Source organism: Garra rufa, chromosome 7 (assembly GCF_049309525.1).
Source record: "Garra rufa chromosome 7, GarRuf1.0, whole genome shotgun sequence".
NCBI lineage: Eukaryota > Metazoa > Chordata > Actinopteri > Cypriniformes > Cyprinidae > Garra > Garra rufa.
Window position 1 is genome coordinate 36,588,604 of NC_133367.1, and position 10,151 is coordinate 36,598,754.

Here is a 10,151-nt window from a genome sequence, read left to right on the forward strand (position 1 = left end):
AGCAATGAGTTAGCATCACTCTGTGATGATAATTGATTAGCAACCTACTAATTAATATTCATAGGCAAAGCAGACAAGTTTTATGTAGTGCCCACTACTTTTCAGATCATCCCCACACCCCTTCATCTATTAATTTTGCTGCTAATATGGTGAGGAGTTTTTTTGGCATGGCCACGTGGGTTTGTGTTACGAGGAAGATCATATAGTCTCAGAGAAAGACAAGCTGTCACAGGGTCTGTAAAGCCGCTGTAAAACATGGCTTGCCTGTTGCCACCGTGCCCTCTAAATTAATCTTGAAGCCCTCAGAGATTGCAAGCATGTGGTCTATTCTATAGCTTTGTGTTTGCGTCAGCTTTTAATTTAAAGAAATACTGTACAAGTGTTTCACCAAAGATATTTTTAGTGATATAACTATCACTAAAAATCATATAAACTGTCCAACAGCGACCACCAATGAGAAACAAGTTTCCAGGTGCCAACACCAGTGGATTACAGGGCAATTATTCCATGTATTTCGCTCCTCCTCATTTATCTAACTTGCTGAACAATGGCTACCGGCTACCGCGGTCTTGGCAGTGATTAAAAGGTAACCTATTTTAAACTGTCAGCAAGTCAGCAAGTCAACAACACGTCGGTGACACAGTACACACTATAGGCGCTCCCCAGTCATGTGATCAGAGCCGAACACCTCTGTTAGTCCATGAGGAATATCAGGCATTGCTATCCATTAACATCGGCAGCAGTCAGCATCTAAAATTACAAATGGTGAGTAGTGAAATATATGGACCCCTGCGGTTTTCTTCCCTTCAGCACACCTGCTGGCAAATGTGGGCACTGCATTAGGCACTGCCCTGTCTCGTAATTTATACGCCGAACACCTGGCCAGACCATGAGACCTCAGTGCAACCTGCTAGCAGGCCCTTCTCTGTTTCAGATGTGGATGAACCTTATACTGGCTTAATATGGCAAAAGTAGGTTACGCATCCAATGTAGTACATTGATCTGTAGCTTAATACACCACAAATCAACCAAGACTAGTCAGGGTTTGAAGGATAGATAATTAATAATCCAAGAATTTAGGGCCAAGTGTCAATGCACATCATATATGATCACGGGGAAACAGGTGGAGGCAATATATAACTGATGTCGAGAAACAGGTCTCTCTTTTGAATATGGTGGACAAAAAAAATGAAATACCAATTTTGTATTTATTTTTGGCTAATATTATAGTGCTCTCAGCTCTGCTTGACCAATCCATTCCACAGAATTCATTTTTTTTTTAAATCCACAAAACAGCTCTGAAAACGCAACTCAAAACATCTTAAGATTCCACCTGGGCCTTGCAAGTCAAATTCGTAAATCAAACCATGTGGCGTCATTCTATTATTAGCGCCCACCGTTCTCTGTCACCATGTCAGAGCTGCATCTCGTAGATGTCTAGTTTTATTCGCACTGTATGTTAATCATGTGCTTTGGTTCTGAGGGCCAAGCGGACCTGTCTGCTGACAGGAGACAGCGTTCCCGCATAGGGCTCTTCGGTTTCACTAGTTTTTAACGGCTGTCCAGAGGAATTCCCAACACATTTCAGTCAGTCAATCACTAAGTCCCATCTAGTAGATGGAACGATATTTGGACATAAAGTGCATCTTTCTTCATTCTTCTTCATATATTCTTTTAGAACTTGACTGATTTCTGAAGAAAAGCACTTTTGTGACCTCTGGACTTTCTTTGAACAGGCCACATCTGTTTTAGATGGACATGAAGTACCGTTTTATGGTACATTAAAGATCTGAGAAGAAAGAATGTGTGAAAATACCATAAACCGGTGAACAACAAAAGAAATATTTAGCCCGGTGCTTAGCACCCCGAACACTTACAAGCCTATGCTAAACCCTGTAAAGACTTCACAGAGAAACCCATACTGCTACCTACTGCCTACACACGAGGTGTTAGAAATTCAATCAACCTTGAGCAGAAACACTTATTATTTGATGAAAATGGCTCACAGTTATTCTCGACGTGTGATGGTGTCAAGTATGAGAGAATGATAACAGCTTATTTACCAGAGAACCTATTAATAATTGTAATTAAAATAATTGTCATAATCATATTTAGCGGAGATGAGTCACAACATCACCCTGAATCTCAGATAAGCTTCAAGAATTTGTGCTTTAATATTATTAGTTTTAATAGGTTAATTATAAAATGTAATATAATCTAACATAATCATATAATACAATCATATTATCTCAAAGAGTAATCAGTGTCTCTAAGAGGGAACAGACTTAACTGTTTTCAAACAGGTTTTTTCCCTTTTCCCCTCACCCAGAGACTCTGCCTGCCATTGGTTAAGGGAAACACATAGCCCCGTCCCAAACTCATGCCATCGGCCGAGTCTGTTGCTATGCTGAGCTGGTCCAAAAAACACAAAGCAATGTTTTATAAACACCACAGAGACGCAATGTTTTTAGGGAAATCAACTTACAAATGGCTTACTTAAAGCCGTCTCTGTACATTAAACTAGTATGTGTTTTAACATACTACATATATAGGAATTAGTTGTGTTTCACATTAAAGTATTATCCTCATTTCAATATTTTGGCTTGACATCCCAGAAACTCACACAGAGAATTATCATGTTACTATAATTCCACAGAAAAAAAAATATATATATATATATATATATATATTCATATATTCTGTGGAACTATAGTAACATGATAAGAATGACTACTTTACGTCATAAAGGATGGCACAAAACAAGCTACCAGTTGTAAAAACGAACATGCCGGAAGGTTAAACGCATGTTCCTGAACTGCGATGCCCGTAGATGAAAGCAAAATGCCTTTATGGTGAGCACACATGCTACAAACTCCTCACAGTTCACAGAGCTGTAGCATCTGTGCAACCCTGAGCTTTAGACAAGAGATTTCAAAGTCTTTAAAGAGAGAAACCGTACACATTCCTGGCATTAAGGCATGACGGGGGTGTTGTCAAGGTCTGTGACATGTTAGTTACATGAAAAGATGGGGGAACAGTGCACTCAATGCCAATTTGCCGTCTTTTTTGGCGCATGATTCATTAGTAAACCGCAATTGTCTTTGTAACGTTTTATTAGTGTACAACCTGGGTCATAACTCTAAAATCTAACTGGTTAATAGTAATGTTGTTGCTATCACAGTACCTTTTCTTGGCCTTGAACGTCTCTGTTGCGTTGCTGTCTCAGGGCCAGAAAGCTCTCAGATTTCATCAAAAATATCTTAAATTGTGTTCTGAGGATAAACAAAGGTCTTAGGGGTTTGGAACGACATGAGAGAGAGTAATTAATGACAGAATTTCATTTTTGGGGTGAACTAACACTTTTAAAGGAGCATAAATAATGACAGAATTCCTCCTTTTTTGAGTTGAAAGGACTAAAGTTATGATACAGAATTAAGGAGCACTAATTGATTGGGATGTGAGGGACAAAACCGGTATACAGTTATTTAGGGAAACGGTATTGACTTTAATGTGATATGTGATACTGTATTGTCAGGAGTTATCAGACAGACACACAATGTCACACAAAGGAATTTGACATTGAACACTGAACGCACCTACAGCGGCATGACAATGATTTTTAATTCTGGCCTTGGAGGACCTTGTGTTTTAACAATCGAATAAAGGCTAAATCTAGTTTATAAGCAGATCTGCCTCATGCCTCGATTCTGCTCAGGGACAGACGTCCAATTAAACTCAGATAAACACCTTCTTTAAATTTAGACGATGTTTACCCAGGGACCTTTACACTTGGCCGACGTGTTTTCAGGATATGTTCAGCACACAGCAGGACGGTCCCGACAGCGAGAGCTCATTACATATAATTCAATCAAACACATATAGAGCTGTCAGTGACGTCACATCGAGCACTTTCCGAAAAGGGAAACCGCATCGGGATTGGTGTGAAGCAGTGATCAGGGCTTCCCATTTCTAATTACATCAAATACTGACTTGTGGAGTTTTAAGCTTTGTGGAGGTTTTCTTCTTTTTTTTTTTCTCTCTTTTGACTCAGACTATGGCAATATCATGTGATGTACTTTCAACATTAGAAGTACCAAAGTGCCTTTTGCTTCCAAACCACTTCAAAGTTTAGAAATTCCCTTTCAGTGAAATAGAAGTTGCTAGTGCCATAAAACTGTCATACATTTAACTTAAAAGATTAGCCCAGTTGCTTCTACGTGTCAACAAAGCAATGAACACTTGCTCAGAGGCCCGAACCCCAAACGGCCACAGCAGGAAACCCGCAATTCTGCAAAGATGGAAACAAATAAGTGCCACCACAAATAGGCTGATAGCGGTTGACACTAGCTGAGGGCCAAGCCTAACACTTTTTCACCAAGCTAACGTGGCGCCTTGGCGACAAATCTTTTCACACTGTATTTGTTGCATTTGTCCACGGACATGAAGGAAATAGCACTTGTGGCCACTGTCTTTTCAAACACTGACGCTTCCCAAATTTGTTTAACCAACCTCACTGACCAAACTGGTTTTGATAATTAATGGCCGTCGTTTTTTTTACCAGCGTCCATCGATCAAAGCAGCTGACAGCACCCGTCTTATGGTTGCTGAAAGGGCGAGTGCTGATATTTGAGAGATCACACCTTCCTGAATAAACCGTCATTTGATCCAAGCCACAGGAGGAAACAAGGCACATTCAGACAGACTGTCTGAACCCCAAGATTTAGCCAAATGGCGTCAGAACCATTTGGGCTTGGCAATTACAAAGAGAGATCAAGGAGACATCAGAAGACGACGCAATAAATGGAAGCGTCAAGATGTTTTGCAGGGTTGTCACAAACGTGTCAACATGTAGATTTAGATAGTAATTTATAAATACATGAAGGTAAAACTGTTTGCAGTTTTTACAGTAAACAGACCATTTTTTTTGATGATCGCAACATCTACACTCTTAAAAATAAAGGTTCCAAAACGGTGTTTTTGCAGTGATGCCATAGAACCATTTTTGGGTCCTCAAGGAACCTTTCAATGAACAGATCCTAAAAGAACCATTTTGAAGAACTAAAGAAACTTTTCTGCATTTGAATGGTTCCATGGATGTTTAAGGTTCTTGATAGAACCATTAATGCCAATAAAGAACCCTTTATTTTTAAGAGTGTTCAGAACAAATGCTCTATTGCAGTGTTTAATTGCTTGACTGGAAGTTCCCAACATCCATAAAGTGTTGCCCAATATTTAGAAAATGGTGTATAACGAAATAAAACGGCAATATTAAAGTTAACGAAGCAAGTTTTTGATTAGTATACTGTCGCCCAGATATTGAACAACACTTTGTGGAGGTCGGGAACGAATTTATGACCGGAAGTCATTCCCAACATCTATAAACTTCTGTGCAATATCTAAAAGACGGTGTATAAAGAAATAAAACAGCAGTGCTACAGTTAGCTTTGCAAGTTTTTGATTACTACGCCATTGTCCAGAGAGTGGACAACACTTTGTTGATGCTGGGAACGGATTTATGATTGGAAGTCATTGCCAATGCCTATATAGTGTTGCCCAATGTCTAAAAGATGGTGTTTAAAGAAATAAAACAGCAATGCTACAGTTAGCTTAGCAAGTTTTTGATTATTACGCCATCTTTCAGACATCGGAAACTATTTGTGTATGTTGGGAATGAATTTATGATTGGAAGTCATTCCCAACAATAATGAACGGTTGCCTAATGTCTAAAACATTGAACAATGCTAGTTAGCTCAGCAAGGTTTTGATGGGTATGCCATCATCTAGATATCGGACAACACTTTGTGGACATTGGGAACCAATTTATGATTGAAAATCGTTCCCAACATCCATAAAGTGTTGGCCAATATTTAAAAGATGGTCTAAAACAAAATAAAACAGCTATGCTACAGTTAGCTTAACAAGTTTTTGATTAGTACACCATCGTCAAGATATCAGACAACACTTTGTGGACGTTAGGAACAAATTTATGATTGGAAGTTATTCCCAACATCCATAAAGTATTGCCCAATGTCTAAAAGATGGTGTTTTGGAAATTAAACACCAACATTAAAGTTTGCTTAGCAAGTTTTTGGTTAGTACGCTATCATCCAGGCATCTTGGGCATGTCTTAAGAGCAAAGCTAGTTAGCTTAGCACATTTTTGATCAGTACACCATTGTCCAGACATTAAACAACACTTTGTGGACGTCAGGAACTGATTTATGATCTGAAGTCATTCTCAACATTCATGAAAGCTTGCCCAATGTTTAAAAGATGGTGTATAAAGAAATAAAACAGCAAAGCAATAATTACCTTAGCAAGTTTTTGATTAGTACACCATCTTCCAGACACTGGACAACACTTTGTGGACGTCAGGAACAAATTTAAGATTGGAAGTCATTTCCAACATCCATAAAGTGTTGCCCAATGTCTAAAAAATGGCATATAAAGACACTCTACAGTTCGCTTAACACATTTTTGATTGGTACGCCATCGTTCAGACATTGGACAACACTTTGTGGATGTCAGGAACTAATTTAGGACTGGAAGTCATTCCTAAAATTCATGAAAGGCTGTCCAGTGTTTAAAAGATGGTGTATAAAGAAATAAAACAGCAAAGCAATAATTACCTTAGCAAGTTTTTTATTAGCACACCATCGTCCAGACATTGGACAATACTACAAGGACATTGGGAAAGAATTTATGATGGGAAGTAATTCCCATTGTCCATGAAGTGTTGCCCAATGTCTAAAAATTAATCACCTTCAAGCGATGCCATAGAAGAACCATTTTTGGTTCAACAAAAAACAAATCAGTCAAAGGTTCTTTAAAGAACCATCTCTTTCTTACCTTTTTATAATCTGATGAACCTTCTTTCACACCAAGCACATTTTGTGAAACAGAAAGGTTCTTCAGATGTTAAAGGCTCTTTATGGAACCATTTAGACCTTCTATGGCATTGTGAAGCACCTTTATTTTTTTTAAGAGTGTAGTTGGAGATCCTACATCCCATTTTGACTGAAGAACAGGTCTGTATTCAGTGATCACCAATTGTACAAACCATTTTTGTTTCCTGCTTTTCAAATTTACATATTTATTGTTGTTCCAGGACCAACAAAAGGAGCATTTCTTGCTTTAAAAGGTCATGTTGACCATCTTCGGCACACGTGTTCAACTCTTTCCTGTCATTTCAGAACTTCATAGGCCTCTGCTGCCGCATCTACACATCAAACAGCTCAAAACACAAGTGTTTCCATGCAGCATTGTGTTACAATACGGCTTGATGACCGCATACATATGAAGCTAATGACAAAAGGCAACCGAATAGCCGGTAGTCTTAAGAGCTGAAGGGACAAAGGCATTCACAGCATATTTCCCAGCTGTGATTTAAGCATCCCTGGTAATACCAGCAAACACGCATGCTATGAAGAGCCAAGGTCAACACGGCGCTCAGGCCTTGACTAAGAAACGAGCTTAAAACCTTTCACCACTTTATACAGTGTTTGAAACACCTAAATCGAACCTTTTAAAGACCAAACACCACACAACTAAGACTGCTTTGAAAAAATAATTAAAAGTCACAATAAAATCTAACAGAAACACAAATGTACCTTTCCAGGGGCATATTCTCGCGGCAGTTCACACCAGTATCCGTAAAACTCAAAAGCGCTGTAACCCAGAATGGCGTCTGGGACTCCCATCAGCCCTCACGTTCCCGGGGGTACGAGGCAACTTCCCCCTTTGGGTCTAGCTGGCAGAGTGATATAGAGAGAGCAGCTGAGGAGGGATATATGGGAAAAAAGAGGGAGCGATACTGCGCGGCGGACAAGAGGAAAAAGGCCAGCACAACAGTCCCGATACATCCTGACAATACCAGTCCTAATGCTACGGCCCACTGCGCTATTTAAAAACAATCCATCAAAAATACCCCATCTTTCACCGCACTGTCAGAGCCCACGACCTTTCGCTGGCTGTGAAAAGCCTCACTCAGGCAGCTGAGGGTTTAATGCACTGCGGCGTTTAACGCAAGAGCCAACCTGGAAGGCACTGTTAAACAATTAAGCAGACTTAGCAATTAAGCATGACGGAGATTTTTCAAGCAATGCCACGAAATTGTAAAAGTCATGTTTGAATTGTTTTTAACTGAAAGTGCATAAAAAAAAAAATAGTAATTTCATTTCCAATTTAAACAATATCTCTGATCATTTTATTAACATGAGATTAAGTGGAAATGTACTTTTAAAGTCTAAAAGGTATACTTTGCATAAGTATTCCACATTGCAAATATGCAATTGACTAAACAATATTTGAAATATGTGACTAAATAAATAAGCTTTTCTATTGATGTATGGTTTGTTAAAATAAGACAATATTTGGCCGAGACACAATTATTTGAAAATATGGAATCTGAGGGTGCAAAAAAAAAAAACATTGAGAAAATCATCTTTGAAAAGTTGCTAAATTAAGTTCTTAGCAATGCATATTACTAATCAGAAATTAAGTTTTGATATATTTATGGTAGACAATTTACAATATATCTTTACTTGTATATCCTTATATATCCTAATGATTTTTGGCGTATAATTTTGACCCTTACAATGTGTTTTTGGCTATTGCTATAATATAACCGTGCGACTTATGACTGGTTTTGTGGTCTACACTGTCAAAAATGCTTTTCTTACTTAGATTGTTTTCTTGTTTTCAACCAAAATATCTGAAAATTCTTAAATCAAGAAGGATTTTCTAGACGAATAAAAATTAGCCTTGTTTTCAGAAAAAAACAAGTCCAAATTAAGTGTGTTTTTGCTTGAAACATTTTTTTTTATATATTTTTTATATATATATATTTTATCTGCCACTGGCAGGTAATTTTGCCAGTTCTAATCAAAAACTCACTTAATTTTGACTTTTTCTGAAAACAAGAAAATAATTTTTACTCGTCTAGAAAAACCTTCTTGATTTAAGAATTTTTTGCTATTTTGGTTGGAAACAAGAAAAAAATCTAAGTAAGAAAAGCTTTTTTTGCAGTGCATATATTTGCTTTTCATAATTTTTTATACACTAAAACAGAATATGAAATGTAAAACGGTCAGATTCAACATAATACACCTTCCACATGGCTCACAGAAAGGGTTATGCAAAAACAGAGAATGTTGATGGGTTAAAATAGACTTTGTGGACGGCACGTCCATAAACGGACACCTTTTTAGCGCTGCAACAAAATTAACGCCCACATTTCTGTCAGTAACACACACGGAAGAGCCGCGTGGTTCTATACGTCAGCCGCTGGAGACCCTACAGGGGGGTTTTCAGTCAAGACTGCATATTACTGCCATGTTTGTACGGTATACAATGTTAATTTGGTTCGCCTGTACTCAAGCAAGTTACGTAGTACTTCAAGTACTATGGCATATTTACAAAAAGATACTTTTCCTTGCTTATGCAACACCGTCTAAATATTGCAATACTATCGAACACAAGTGTTTTTTGCATGATCAGTATTATATTTCGACCAGTGCTAAGTGATTTCATAGAGAGGCATGTTGCAGGAATGTGGCCATCACTTATGCGCACATCAGCACTGATCACGCCGTGTGCCATTTATCTGGTACAAGCGAATAGCAGTTTGTCACCAGTAACATCTGCTGAAAACATTCAACGGGGGCCACATACATGACTCGCATGTGTTGCCCGTTTGTGGAGACCCATGCTAATCATTTTTCACTTCTTTATAATTGATTCAAATTGTAGAAAATTAAATCAGCTATGTAAGTTTTGGTTGAAACGACATTTTAGTGCATGCATTGAATTGATTTACTTTTAGATCAGTTATCAATCATGCAAACTTATACTGGGCTTGATTGAGTTTGTTTTGATACAGTATTTTTTAGTGTTTTGTGAGAAATGTAAATGTACTAATTAGCTCTTTTCAACACTTTTGTCTGACCTAAAGATAAGTTTAAAAATGAAATATTACTTATGCCATAATTGTCCAAGCAAAAAAGTAATATATTTATTTTATACTAAGTATAGTTTAAATCTATTAAGATATTTACTGACATATCGCGTAAAACTTCCCAATATAACATTATTTGGAGTACTACTTGTGCTAAAATGTGTTTTAAAGTCACTATTGATGAGGATTGTATGATC